The sequence below is a fragment of the Colias eurytheme genome, chromosome 6 (genome assembly GCF_061535395.1).
Source record: "Colias eurytheme isolate Ceu_HAF_F1 chromosome 6, ilColEury1 Martin Lab GWU primary, whole genome shotgun sequence".
Taxonomy (NCBI): Eukaryota; Metazoa; Arthropoda; class Insecta; order Lepidoptera; family Pieridae; genus Colias; species Colias eurytheme.
In genome coordinates this window covers 10,510,862-10,527,124 of record NC_142985.1, presented here as the reverse complement: position 1 = coordinate 10,527,124, position 16,263 = coordinate 10,510,862, and the positions used below count along the sequence as shown (strand labels likewise).

At 35.4% G+C, this 16,263-nt stretch overlaps 1 protein-coding gene across 2 annotated transcripts in view; it reads left to right on the top strand.

The window, feature by feature from the left end:
• The window catches only part of Arf6 (ADP-ribosylation factor 6), a 38,409-nt gene that overhangs the window by 3,347 nt on the left and 18,799 nt on the right, over positions 1 to 16,263 (top strand). For both annotated transcript variants that reach the window (XM_090103136.1, XM_090103135.1), the window contains exon 2: positions 4,104 to 4,186. The gene's annotated coding sequence lies outside the window, so the exon portion shown is untranslated. The remainder of the gene's footprint in view (positions 1 to 4,103; positions 4,187 to 16,263) is intronic.

The window sequence follows — 16,263 nt, the reverse complement described above, 5'->3', positions numbered from 1 at the left end:
ATAAATATTTAATGTAATTCAAAAACTTGCTTTTAATTCCATTTGTCGGTGCTTTTACCTAGAATGATTTTTTTAAAATAAAAATTAGCATTAGTTTTAAATCATAAATGAATGTAATTATGTAAAGACTTATCCATATTATTTCCTTTTGAGCAACCGAGCGAAGCGAAGGCGAGCCGCTAAACAAGTCAAAAATAACATTTTTAGCGTGCCATACAGGAAGATGCAGATTATCTGCATCACACTAGAATACAACACGATTGTTCTTCGTTTCTGCGTAATCGTTATACGGTTTATGTTAGAAGCAATTACGTATAATTTAATTACCTACATAGGTGTGTTAGGAAGCGGAACACTTGTCATCTGGTAGCAAGCTACGGAACGTGTTTCTAATGTATAGGTATTCGCATTTATGCACTAGAAAATTTACTTTCACCTGGTGTAGTCTTTCAAAATATCCCTACTATGATCGTAAGAGTCGAGCATATTCAAGCGAAAGACTATGTAGATCGCCAATCCTTTTATTATTTTAATCCTTTTATTCACCAAGATTTAATTTTGAACTGGCATTGAAAACGAACTCATAGATTTTCTAAGGAAAATAAGCTAAAATTAAGATGATATTACTATTAAAATGGTACTTATTTATGAACAGATTTGGTAAAGGAAATAGTTATGACTTATCTGTATTGTCCCCAAGAACAATGCGTCTGGATTTATCTGAGCGAACCTACAAGGTTTAATTAGAAGATGTTAAATGTAATATAAGAAATCGATAAATCTTGACATACATATTGTCTACTCGTAATCATTCTCATACCTGCATTATGTTGTCGTAGCACCATTTATAGCAAACTATTTGCGATTGATTGCTTGTCTTGCAATTTGTACTATTCGGCACTAGTATCTTATTTGTTTATATTAACAAAACAAGAATATATTTTTTTGCAACGCTTAGCTCAATACCTGATTAACATTTATGATAAGTGGGCGTTCCGGACGGAAGCGCTGACGGCGCGTAGGCGATGTACGTCTGTTATGCTATGTTAGATGTTCCGTCGCAAGTAAATGATTGTGAATTGTGATAATATCTCAATTTTGTATGTAATGAGTTGATAAAAAAAGAATTCTTGTTACTACATAAGACGTCAACTAACGTGGCGCGTATCGAGCGAGCTAAAAGTGTTGTAACACGAGTGAAGAGTTCAAGGTAAAAGTTAACAAGAATTCGTGGAATTACAAGAATAACACTAACACTGTTTGTGACATATGGAAAAATACTTCTATTCCAACTTCCAACTTATCTTTATTCAAATATTGTTTGAAAATTCGGTACAAATTTAATACATTAATCGTACAATGGGTAGATACTAGATACTATACATTACGAAGGTTTCAGACAGAAAATTAAAGAATATATCAATCTCCATGTTTACCCATAATTTTACTTACTACTTACTCCTGTGGCGCTGAAACCCCGAAGTTGGTCTTGGCCTCCGAGACGAGAACTCCCCACCTTCCCCGGTCCTGAGCGGTCTCTGCCAATTGTCATTGGCTTGCCTGTGACCCATAACCTTACTTATAAGTTATATGTCACCAGAAGGCAGAAAATAAACGATAATAAAGAGAAATAAAAACCAATTCTACGAATCATTGCAATATAAGATCGCAGATGCCGACGCTTAAAACGTTCCAAAACTGACGTGACTATCACCTACACAAATGGTTTAACACGATGCCCACGACAATAACCCTACAACACCAATCTTATCTTAGTCCAAGCACGTAAATTGTTTTACCAGCCATAAGAGTTGAATAAACCCCGCCGAAGCTAAAGAACATAGAGATAGAACCGTTGGTTGTATTGTTTCGTACTAATTTACGAACAGTATCGAATAATCGTACAATTAGTTGGAATGAATCATTGAGATCGGTCAGATTGTAGCGATATAATATTACTTATTGAGTTTATTGTACACGAGCAATGTAGATAAGGTTCCACCTTTTCGTGGTCAATACTTTGTTGCAACTTCGATAGCTAATGAAAAACATGCGGATAATGTCATTTTAATAATTATTTTCCTTCTAATTCTGGCAAAAAACATGGCATCATTATTATTATGATTAGAATCCGCTTGTCGTGTAGTATAGTTGACATGAAATTAAACTGGCTTAAGTAAATAGATTTTGATACAATAATTTTTATTAATAATTTTAGAATATCATTCTTGTTAAGAAAACGGATGAATAAAATACATTACTCTGCGAGACTGAAACGTAATTTCATTCAGCTCACAGAACTGTGAAATTGATTCCATTTTCCAAACCCATAATGGCACTTCTTTTCTATCATTTTTTATAGTATTTAATATTCACTCGTGTTCGTAATTCGTATTTGACTTATTCATGGGTGATTTGAAATTGAAGTACACCTTTTATTGAAGGGTGAACGATTAATACGATTTATGAAGACGTGTTTAATTTTATCCGGTGATTGGTGATACTTAGAAACACCATCCATGACAGATATCTGGATAAGAACCATGAGATTACTATATTTCCACAATTTGGGTTTACCTACAATTTGGGTTGGTTGCTTCACGAATTCACGATAAATATTTTACGTGCACCGTGCACACATCCCCTTACAATTCTTTTACAACTTACAAGTCAATTTTCATCGACATGTTTTCTAAATTTAGAATTGACAATATGATCAATATCAATACGTGTGAATGAGTTGGAGTGAATGTATGTGCGTACGTCGCGTGTACGCGTGGTATGCCAATAGACTTGCATGTAAACAGTAAATGCGTTTGTCGTTTTAAAGGTTCTTTGCTCTTTGAGGCAATCTCTACTGACTGGATAATCCTACAACGACATCATATTTGAGCAGATAGCTCAATTACTTAGTATTGAATTTTCTAATTATAATCCTACGTAGCATCGTTCATGTATCGTCGTATGCTTCTTCAAGAAACAGAATTGTGTTGCTCTTTACCTAATATATTAATCATTCTATTCTAATTTATTCACATTCATTAATTCCCTTATTGTTATCTGATATCATTGATAACTTACCTAAGCATTAATTGTCAACAATTTATTGATTAAGCATCGTATAAAATGTTATCCTTATTGCCAGATCGTTTCTTAGAATCACGCGATCGAAAATTGGTGGCCGTCGAACGACTTTTATGTCTTCGCTATTTGATTGGTCTTGTTTGAGTTTCAGCAATTTTAGAATTTGATTGCTTTTCGGCTCAGTTTGATTACTTTTATCGAATTGGTTCGATGCTTTCTTGATATTTTGTAAAGTTTTCATGTTTGAATAGATAATGACCAACTAATCGCAGCGATCCAACGAAATACTGAACGTTAAGACGATGTGCACTCGATACTAATGGTTTTGGTTTGCCAAAATATGTTGTTAGCCATATATTGTGTCGTAGTTATTTCCCTATCAAACTTCTAAACAGATTTATTTCAAGGAGCTCATTTAACCGTAAAGGTCGACACAAATGCGTACGTGAAGACGTTTGAATATTGGCAGTTGGTAATAATTTATCAACACGTTGCACGTTATAGGAAGTAAAGGTTGGATTAAAATAATATATCTCTTACGACATACGCGGTTGATAGTCTGGCGTGCTTTCAAGTCGAAAAATGGTTGACCTCTTTTTGGGATGGTCTCGTTATGATTTATAACGTCCGTTATAATTTTTATGTTTCAAATCAAAAATACAATCGTTGTGTAATGTTCACTAATCCAATAATTTGTAACTAATGTTGAAATTATTGTATCTAGAACTGTGTGAAATATAGACTTAGTGGTTCTTGGAAATAGATAATACGATTCACTTTCGCTTGCTTCAACTTAACGAAAATAATATTATCAGAATCATAGTTGTTACTCGACCATGAACTTAATTTGAACCATGAACATTGAACAGTAACAAAAAAAAAATCATAGCTGAATTCTGATTAAAATTTTATTATTTTTATATTTTATCCACATTTTGTAGTAGACACCCCAAAATAGTGACACCAATGTCTTACCCATGATCTTAGGTTCCAGCATGTAACACAACACTCTGTTCCAGGTTATGTCTGCGACGAGCATCCTGATTGGCTAGTGGTCGCGCCACTGTGTGGAATGGTGCCGGTGTGTTGGTGTATCGTCGATGTGAGTGTTGCGCTTTCTATTCGGTTTGATGTGATCTTGGTAGTAATGCGAATGGTTTAGCTTAAGACTTTAGAGTTAAGACCATATGGAAATGAGGAGGGTAGGTTATTAGATAGTGTTTTGATTGGGGTTTAGACATTTGGTAGTTTAAGACGATAGTGAGGAACTTCAGGGCAAAAATTGGTATGGATCTATCTAACTGGATGCCTTTAGTATTCCTTAATATATTATAAACATATTTTAAATCGTCAAGATAATCGTGGTTTACTTCTGTTCAAAGAGCTCAATTTATAATTTCAAATATTTTCATAATATGCCACGTTAAATATGTTACAACTTACAATATTGTAACAGTAATCTTATGTAGGAAAATTAATAAAAATGAGTAATCATTGTACAGCGTTTATCTTAAATGAACTCATTAGTTTACTGTGTTTGACGGTCAATAAATGGAGCCGTAAAATATTATGATTAACAAACAATCAAGGCCAAATTTACGACGTCAGCTCACAGCTTCATATTGATTAAACGAGAGAAATTTTAATAAACGGAAAATTCGAATATTCTATTATAGCAACGACTTTCGCAGTTTCGCAAAAGTGAATGGGTTGTTTAATATAATTTTTATCACTGAGTCGGATTTAGGAAAATACGGTAAAGTAAGTTGGACAGCTATTTCTAATTCTCTTGCTCTAATAAAATTATTTAATTAAATAAGTAATCAGATAAATTATTCAAAACATAATTAATCTAAAATCATGATTAAAATTTAAAATGAAGTAACATAGAGCAATTCAGAGTTCTAATAGTGAAACTGGCCATGGATAAATCCCTGTCACTAATTGGATTACGTATTATTCAACCAATTGACCATAAATCTAGAAATAGACCATAATTCCACAAAAGCACTATACCTACATATCTCATGTTGAATTATTAAGTCCCCAGTTTGTGATCAAAAGCACCTGATATCCTATTAACGAACACGTGATCTTCAAGCCCAATGTAAAGGAATTTAATGTTCATTGAGGTGACGGATTTGTGCCATAAACCAATTAGTATTCACGGTACGTATAGTCCGTTTTCTTATGGGAAAAGGTATACATTTTTGAGTAAAGCAATGAAATTTGGTTCGAATGTTGTACTCGTCCACCTAAGCCCAAATCGCCTGGTAGCCAGTGTCTACTCCCCGGCAGAATGGAGGGAGGGGGGGTTATAGAACAGAGCGCCCGGCGCTCGGAAAAAAAATTCTGGTGGATTCATTTGGCCCTTTGAGTCGAGTTTGGTGTCGTTATTAGGTAACTAGATGATGCCCGATTCATTCCCCATACCAGTTTTTTAGGGTTCCGTAGCAAAATATGTCACAATCTTTAAAATAATAAACTTTTGGCAGTGGCAAAATCCAAACAAACCAGTATATTTTTATATTTTTGTATCAAACTTGGTTGTTAAAAAAATACTGTCTGAAAGGCCATTTCATGCAGATTATAAAAACATTAACATGTAACATATATCTTACCATTTTCAATGTGACATAAATTATAGAAAGTACAGGAACGTTCGTCAGCGCAGCGTAGGGGACGGCTAATAGATCCGAAAAATAAGCAATAACATAAAACAAAAACCAGTCAAGTGCGAATCTGACTCGCCCATCGAGTGTTTCGTACTTATTTGTCATATACCATGTTATCTTGTCTGGTAGGACCTGGTTAACTGATACACACACACTTTCGTCTTTATAAAATTAGTGTGATTTTTAATCATCTTTAAATTATAAATGAAGTCAGGTAACATTGTTAAAAATAAAGAAAGATAATAATAGAACGTTTTTGTATTAATAATAATGACAACCACCTCCACAATTACATAATTCGGTACATTTGAGCTGGCGTATAAAACACTTCAATCTGGAATTGCAAGATTTCACGCACTGACATCTTATCAATTCAAAGTTTCTCTTTTCTTTTTATTTCAGATGGGCAAGGAATATTTTGATTTTTTTAGGTCCCTAAATATATATTATACAGCCTGTTAAACTGCCCTTAAGGTGTGTTGTTTAAGGGCAGCTTCTGTGGGAGGCAAATTTTCGATTTGCCTGTCCGTTTTTGTTAAAAATTTGTTTGCAACCCTCATTTACTGTCTCAGCGGGGTACAATGTGAAAAACAAACATGTACTTAGGTATAATAATTATAAAAAAATATAAGTTCTGGATAAGAGTAGCCTTAAAATATCGTGACCGTCCTTACCTATCATGCATTGTAATCACAAACTTTTCAATTTCACTGTCTGCATATTTGCCACTATAAAGTGCTTCAAATCCTCGTGTGACATTCGGATATGCCTTCCATACCTCAAATGCAGGTGTACCTATAGTTCTTTTAGACCTTCTAGCTTTGGAACACACGATATAGTAGTAGTAGCCAAAATAATGTTAAGAACAGTCGACAGATATGGCTAGTACAGAATATCATGTATTCCAAGCTAGAAGGTCTAAAATAACTATAGGTACACCTGCATTTGAGGTATGGAAGTCATATCCGAATGTCACACGAGGATTTGAAGCACTTTATAGTAGCAAATATGCAGACAGTGAAATGGAAAAGTTTGTGATTACAATGCATGATAGGTAAGGACGGTCACGATATTTTAAGGATACTCTTATCCAGAACTTATATTTTTTTTATAATTATTATACCTAAGTACATGTTTTTTTTTCACATTGTACCCCGCTGAGACAGTAAATGAGGGTTGCAAACAAATTTTTAACAAAAACGGACAGGCAAATCGAAAATTTGCCTCCCACAGAAGCTGCCCTTAAACAACACACCTTAAGGGCAGTTTAACAGGCTGTATAATATATATTTAGGGACCTAAAAACATCAAAATATTCCTTGCCCATCTGAAATAAAAAGAAAAGAGAAGCTTTGAATTGATAAGATGTCGGTGCGTGAAATCTTGCAATTCCAGATTGAAGTGTTTTATACGCCAGCTCAAATGTACCGAATTATGTAATTGTGGAGGTGGTTGTCATTATTATTAATACAAAAACGTTCTATTATTATCTTTCTTTATTTTTAACAATGTTACCTGACTTCATTTATAATTTAAAGATGATTAAAAATCACACTAATTTTATTAAGACGAAAGTGTGTGTGTATCAGTTAACCAGGTCCTACCAGACAAGATAACATGGTATAGGACAAATAAGTACGAAACACTCGATGGGCGAGTCAGACTCGCACTTGACTGGTTTTTGTTTTATGTTATTGCTTATTTTTCGGGTCTATTAGCCGTCCCTTACGCTGCGCTGACGAACGTTCCTGTACTTTCTATAATTTATTTCACATTGAAAATGGTAAGATATATGTTACATGTTAATGTTTTTATAATCTGCATGAAATGGCCTTTCAGACAGTATTTTTTTAACAACCAAGTTTGATACAAAAATATAAAAATATACTGGTTTGTTTGGATTTTGCCACTGCCAAAAGTTTACTATTTTAAAGATTGTGACATATTTTGCTACGGAACCCTAAAAAACTGGTATGAGGAATGAATCGGGCATCATCTAGTTACCTAATAACGACACCAAACTCGACTCAAAGGGCCAAATGAATCCACCAGAATTTTTTTTCCGAGCGCCGGGCGCTCTGTTCTATAACCCCCCCTCCCTCCATTCTGCCGGGGAGTAGACACTGGCTACCAGGCGATTTGGGCTTAGGTGGACGAGTACAACATTCGAACCAAATTTCATTGCTTTACTCAAAAATGTATACCTTTCCATACAAGCATGCCCATAAGAAAACGGACTAGTAGTGATAGTTGTACTGTAAGGACGTTTAGATATGCCTATAAAAGTATTCATTCTGCTATAGTCTGTCTATAAGGTATTTCAAATCCAGATATCTACTTCGATTTTCAATGATTTTGTCCCATAAGTTGTGCACATGTCGATTGAAGATACATTGTTTTAATACTATCGTTTCATTTGAGTTATTTCTATTCAGCTATAGCTCAGTATCTACAGTTAAAATGAACATTGACTAGTTAAGAAATAAATACTAAATATTTAAAATCTGTTTGCACAATTAAAATGATAACACCTGAACTTGAACATTTTATCATTGAGATAAGTGTTGTTCACGAACGCCTATCTATTAAACTTTATTAAATTGTTAATTGATTGTATATTATAACTACGTACCGTTCACACGATAACAATATTGCAGTAAAGTTATGTTTTAGGAAATCGAGTAGTCTTGCGATTTAGAAATGGCCTTCGATTTACTTATCGCATTATCTGATGCGGATCCCCCTTGCATAAGACAAGAAAACGGGATTAGCAAGTTCTTTCGGGTTAATTCCCTAAACAAATAGCTACTGGAAAATCTAAGAGACCTTTCAAGCGTAAATCTATCAACCCGTTTACGCTACAGAACATGCCAAACAAATATTCATACATAGTTATAAGCCTTCTTCAATAATTATAAGCCTTCTTCAATAGCGTCGGATAAAAAAGGTTGAATTGATATTCCTTGACCATTCGGTTGCCTGACTTCTTATTAACAAACAAAAGCTTACCAAGTGACACATTGATAACGTAATTAGTGGCATTGTGTTCCGTACGCAGCTATTAGAAGCTCGTTTACAAAGACCCCACCCCTCCCCTTTTGTCGTCAGGCATAGAGGTAACAAAGCTATTGGTTACGCTTTATACATGCCTTTCTACGTTAGTGATCCAATATTAACTGGATAGGGTTAAAATTAACTGGGTTAATTCACTACGGTGTCAGTTATATTAAGCTCTTTATAGGGGTAGAGTTGTCAGACGTTATTTAGTGAAATTCTTACCAACCATCTTCAAATTAAATCATCAAATATCATTGCATTGGCTAGAGATGTAGAGTTTAAAAAAAGCAGTTCACGATGTTAAAATAGCTTCTGTACTATCTAGTAAAAATTGTACTACACATTAGTCCATTACCATCAATCACGTCGGAAATAGCCATTATCCACGCGGCAAATTAGCAACGCTCGTTCTATTTACATCGTCCTGGCAATAAATAGCGGTTTTACGCTACTAGTATTCGTCTAAAAATAGTGATCGTACCGGCAACCCTGCTAGATCGGACATGTGTTTACTTCGACTGAATGAGCTTGGAGCGACGTTTACGCTAAAGTTTATTGACCTCGCATGCCAAACCGAATATGCAATAGATCCTAGCCAATTTCGTTGGACGGAACCTATCAAATCGAGCGCCGGTCGAAGTTTTCATACATTCAGATCACGCGATCCTTGATGTCATAAAACAGAGGCCGGTGCTAAAATATTAATAGATTCCTTCATCTTCTCGTAAACATATTTGAGACTTAAATGTTTCTGGATTTTAGCATCGCATGTTTCAACACAAACTGGGTCACATTCGCAAGAGGGTGGTTATCAAACGCTTTCAGTGTCAGTGGTAAAGTATTTACGATCACGAGCAAGGAAGAGACCAATGTGCCTCCTTTTTTCTATCGGTAGGTAGTTCTGTTTCGTCCAAATCGAGCCATATGTTGCCAACATGGCAACATATCCGGCTCTTTTGGACGTTTCTACATTTTTAATTGTATCTATGTTCTACCAATATTAATATTGTAAAATTTAAAATAACTGAATGCGACTTTATAAAACTAGATCCAGACACGCCTTGTTCAATATTATGGCTTCTATTATAAATTACAAGCCTGTATTATTATACCAAGGTATTCGGTTGCGACATAATTTCAATTCGTCTTCAATGAGACGGACAATTGCAGCTTCTTAAATGATTTATTCGAATGCTTAGTATTGTAGTCGTGGGAAATTTAAATGAGATGATTATGAGCACATTTAGCTGATTATCATTGATATCGGACTTGTCATCCGAGCTCTTTAACTTTAATTAAACTATACAATGTTGCATTTATATACGCTACAGTTAATAACTAATTAACTGTAGAGGAATTATGGAAACCGGCATGACCATTAACCCAAATGTTCAACGACATGTCACGTGCGCAAACCCGCACTTGATCAGTGCGAGGGATTATTCCCTTATCACTTATCGGCTCAAGGCCTTGAAATGGGAACAAAAATAGAGTGAAAGCCCGAAAGTGAAAGCTGTCAATACTTTCCTCGTTTTGTAATTTATCTAAATTTTTCCTTTTATATCATAAATTCGTCATTCCAATTTCTGCAAACTTAATGAAGTAGATATTAATATAATGTTACTACAATAACTCGCAAAGTCTTTGAATAAGACATGTACCGACGCGACGGTTCGCGAGATATTTTAAGGCATGTTCGTGATATCGTGCCGCTATAACCCTTTTGAGAGCCATTAAGTTCAGGTGATAAAAAATTGAGGGCAACCAGCCGTCTTGCACGATTTCCCGAACATTATTCGTTGCTCCTTGTTGCGTAAAATGCTATTCCTGGAGTTCCTTCAACTCTAGTACGAAATTGTGGCATTTACTTTTTCTACGATTCAGTAATTCGCTCATGACTAAGGTCTTTATAGTTACCATGCAAGTCACATTTGGTCTGTAGAATTGAAGATGTATTATCTTGTGATAAGATTGTATCTAATCTATTTAATTGAATCAATTATTATTCGTTATCTCAAGTACAATATCTTTTAGTTTTAAATGTCATATAACAAGACAATTATATTGAGTACGTAAAGTTTCTATCTGTAATAATAACCGACATCTTTTAATATTGATTAACAAGAGTGTTAAATACATTTTATTCCGAGTGCTTTTAGTTCCAAGTTATCCGATACTAGGAAGCAATAAACTCTAGTCTGCACTCTGATATACGTTTAAGTTTTTGTAAGAGACACCTCGCCAAATGGAACGATATGTTTTTTCTAACGTTTTTCACTATTGACGGACACGAAGACCATTGTTAAAAGGCTATTACGTGCTAATGATATTTTTATTAATAAACTAGGTAGCTGCGAGCTGTTATTCTGCAATGACATTTTCATATTGGGCGCTTTATCAAACACTAGATTTCCGCCCGCGGCTTCGCCCGCGTTTGCAAAGGAAATCCCGCATAGTTCCCGTTCCCGTGGGATTTCCGGGATAAAACCTATCTCTCAAGTTGGATCGAACTGGATAGGATAGTTATCCTATGTGTTAATCCAAGTTACCCTCTATATGTGTGCTAAATTTCATTGTAATCGGTTCAGTAGTTTTTACGTGAAAGAGTAACAAACATCCATACAAACTTTCGCCTTTATAATATATATTATATATTAGATTATTACAATGTTCAGGTACGGTTTTGATTTTAATAGTGTAGATTGGATTTATAACTATGTATGTACTTTTACAGTAGGTACATATGTTATGTGATAATATTCGAAAATTATACGTTCAAACTGTGTGAACTAAATATTTTATCAAAACGGATGGTCCTTTGCGAATTGCGATAGTACAAAGTGGGCTGTTTGCCTGAATGACTACTCGCGAATAAACCATATAATGACGAGCCTACGTTCATACACCGTAGTTGTTAACAAGAAACAATTGGAGTGATTTAAAACAATATAAAGAAGTCAGGAAATACTAATCTAGAAGCTTAGTAGGATATAAAAAAAGTTAGCTGACTATCTAAGGATATAGAGTAATCACATTATGTCCATAAGCAATCAACCAATTTATCTGTTGGTTCTTTCATCCAGATATTAACCAATATGTTTTTTAAGCAACAAAAATCAGCAGTAATGATGATAGAATTAGGTAGAGATTGTCTAATCTAAAAATAAACGCCCCTCCACTGTGTTTACGCTCACATTCAAAGTACGTGTATAGACGCAATACACACAAATTGGTCTGCCTCATCGGTCGTTCAGTCCTCCAGTCCTGTCCATGCCCGAACGACAGGACCAGTTGGCCAACTAGTGCATAAATGACGCGATGCACGACAGAACGGACGTGTCATTCCGTACATAGCGCACTCTCCCCGCCATACAATGCTAGGCACCTGAACTGATCGCCCGATTAGTTGACAAATCAGTGCGCGAAAGTCAAAGTGTGCGTCCACACTGAATGCGCGGTGGCGGCGGCTTAGGCGGGCGCGACGAGCGGGCGCTCGCGGTGGCCACACCGACGCGCGAGCTCAAGTAGCGGTTCGACGTTTTTCGGGTGTTGCAAACTTTTGACGATTTGCTATTTTTACTGGACAGTCCGATTTTGAGATGAGAATATCATTATAGAAGTTGTACACGAAATAAATAAAACAGAGGAATAACGGGTGAATCTTATATGAAGAATTGAGATTATACCCTACAAAATTACTGTGGTGTATATAAGTGTTTTAGATTGAATCGCACTTATAAATAAAGAAGTTTCACTTCACAATGTATTTACCGCTATTTTACGAAAAACAATAAAGGATATAATATAAGAAGTCGAGCGACAAGACCGAACTGGTTTGATACCCCCGCCGTCCGCGCATTGGGTCGCTTACTGACTAGGCCCGTAGTGTGGCCAGAACGCGCGGATAGGAGAGTTTGAAAACTACGCGCGCTGGCTCGCTCATTACCGTCGCACTAGGCTTCCGCCTTAGTCATTTCAATGTGGACGCAAAGGCGCGTTTCATACGTTTGATATTTCGCGCCCGCCGTCGCAACCGCGCTAGGCTCGCAGTGTGGACTTGCACAAAGTTTGCAGTAGAATCGCCGCGCGCACACATATAAAAGTGGTTCAATAATTATTTGTCCTCACACATTGAAACAATTAAGTTTAGTGGAAGGGCGTTCATTTTTAGATTAGACAATCTCTAATAAAGCTTACCCGATACGCCTGAGTGCACGGTACGACTCATTTAATTAAAAGTAGCAAAAAATTATACAACGCGTGCTATCTTTTTGTAACGGTACTAATTCAAATTGAACTATATATTTTATCAAATTACCTTTAATGCCATCGAATACCAATTCGTTTACCTTTAAGATATTTCAGTGTTTATAAGCCGAGAACAGTAACTTTCGGTACAAAAAACTAAAAAGGTCAAAACAAATCAAACAACCTTTAGTAATTAAAACTAACTTTCGTGAAATTATCGCATTTAATATTATACAAGCGTTATGGAATAATTACATTTAGAACCGTAGTAAGTCGACCGTAGTTAGGAAACTGTATCACAGTGTAGGTACGCTTTAACTGAGAACTAATGTAAACTTTGAATGGGTCTAGTAACTTCATTAAGTGTTGTTGTACTTTGGGCACTATTTCTTGTGTAGGCAGGTTGGTTATTCGGTTTGATGTGTTCATTTATGTAATCATATTCCTCCACGTGCATACGAAAGGCACTGAAGTAGTAAATGGTTCTAAAATCTTCGCTATGATGAACAATCTTGCAGGGAAATAAATCTGACATCGAGTTTTGATAAAAAGTTACTTGGATAGTAAGAAATAAGAATACGTGGTAATACGAAACTAAGCTTTGATACTGAATAGATAAGTTCAGCGTATTTAGCAATTTTTCATACATTATAAATAAGTACACTGTACAGTTATATAAATTCTCTTCTTCCTTTGATAAATATTCAATTAGGGAAATATAAAGGTATATTTTAAAAATAGCTCTTAATACCTCTGAGGTATTACAAGGAATTTGATACAGAAAATATAATTTGATATTTAATTTCATCCCACGTTCAATTGGGGTCCCGAATTTCCCTAGCTCCTCGCCTCCATAAGGCATCAGTACATTTAACTCGATTGCGTAGGGGACACATTTTCATTCACGTTACACGATCGATCCCAACTCTAACCTCCTCCAATTATTCCACAGAATATTGAAAAGGAATATTATTTACATTCAATAACTGTGTTTTCTTTCTTTGTAAGCGGCTTATATAATCGTAAATGTTGATCGTGCTCGGAGGCTTACGATACGATTGTACGAGTAATTATTCCGTGTTTGTCGTGTTTCTTTATAAACTCGCCTCAGACATAGTTTTTATGCAAATTCTTGACGTAGGCAAGGTGAACCTTGATTAGGCGTTCGTTCAGGCTCAGGTATAAAGTCTATACGGTTACGAAATGTTGGCGTGCAATTAAATAGGTCTATTGAAATAATTCCCTATAAATTAGGTGCCTTGGTCGGATTGCAGAAGATCTCTGTCAAGGGGCTTATAACTTACGTATGTACTTCAATACCGGTACATTTCATTATATTCATTACTAGCTTTCCGCCCGCGGCTTCGCCCGCGTTTTCAAAGAAAAACCCGCATAGTTCCCGTTTCCATGGGATTTCCGGGATAAAACCTATCCTATGTGTTAATCCAAGTTACCCTCTATATGTGTGCTAAATTTAATTGCAATCGGTTCAGTAGTTTTTGCGTGAAAGAGTAACAAACATCCATACATCCATACTTACAAACTTTCGCCTTTATAATATACTAGATTTCCGCCCGCGGCTTCGCCCGCGTTTTCAAAGGAAAACCCGCATAGTTCCCGTTCCCGTGGGATTTCCGGGATAAAACCTATCCTATGTGTTAATCCAAGTTACCCTCTATATGTGTGCTAAATTTCATTGTAATCGGTTCAGTAGTTTTTACGTGAAAGAGTAACAAACATCCATACATCCATACATCCATACTTACAAACTTTCGCGTTTATAATAGTATTAAGATTAAGATATTAGAAGATAGTGTTCGACCTTAAATTACGATGTTATGGCAGACGACAGGCGGCGGACTGCAGGATATTAAAATTAATGTGTTAGAAATTTTTACCTATGTACTCTCATCGTCGTCATCTAGGTTATAGGAACCGTTATTAATATAAACAATTACGTATTATTGTTTTAATTTCTGGTACAACATACAACAATAGATTGTATAAAGTAAAATAAATAGTAACTAGCAAGAATGCTGACTTGAGAGTACGTTGGAAAATTTACGATTAACGGACTTCCTCTGGAACACTTTGGGTTTCTTTTAAAAATTTAACGCAGTGCGCCGTGTGAGATGGGCTAACTTCTTCAATATTTAATTCTTTGATTTCCGAAAGCAGTTCTAAGTGTAAGTTTTTTTATTGCCCTTATACAAATGGTCCAAAAATATTAGGTAATTTAACTTCCATCGCGGTGTTTTATTTACTTCGGTTGAACTGCAACTATTGAAAGACTAATAAAATTATGAACTACGCGCTAAATACCATATGTTCAACTTCTATACGTTAGATATGTTTAAATGAATACAGTGACATAACACCGGTCCCCACAACGTTATGAGTCATATGTAACGCGTTTCCGTCATTGTGGGGTACTGCAATTTGCGGCGGCTTGTCACAACAATGCTTGATCGTTATATCGGCGAATGGAACATTACGTTTATTCTATGGATATGCCCTGTGGACATGTGTAATGGGAATGTTTAATCGAAGTGTGTATTAGCCGGTTGGTTAGTTTGAAGGGTAAGGTGTCTTTAAACTGCTGGTGATTAGAAATAGGCAAATATGGAAATACACGTATATGGTTGTGAGACAGGGATGGATGTTAACTATGTAAAAACGCCTATAGTTGATCTGAGTTATCATCCATTTTAAATACAATAAAGCTGTTTATGCTTGAGAAATAGGAGACCTTAAATTATAACCGAGGAATAGAGATATAATAAATATAATTCTATATTGTCATGAAAATGAGGTTGCCAAGTATTTAATTAAATTAAAAAACGTGAGTGACTGACTTGAAAAGGTAACTGGAACAGATACGTGTAATGAGTAATCGTTAGCAAAATGTGTATACTGTAATAATCATCTCTGATTGGAACTAGAAATCTGTAGGTCAAGGTTTATAGAATGGACGAGAGTGCATAATTTGCATTGTTTCCAATATGTCGATCCATCACGATTCGCGTGATGCAGCGGTGTTTCTAGAACCAATAAATTTGTGAACATTGTGATATTCGCAAACTCTCTACAAGTTAGATAGTAGATCTGTAAAAGGTAGAATATATATTCTTACCTAAATCTGTGCCTAAATGCTCAGTAAACTCTTTAATATTTTCACAATTGTCACAATTTGCTTTTT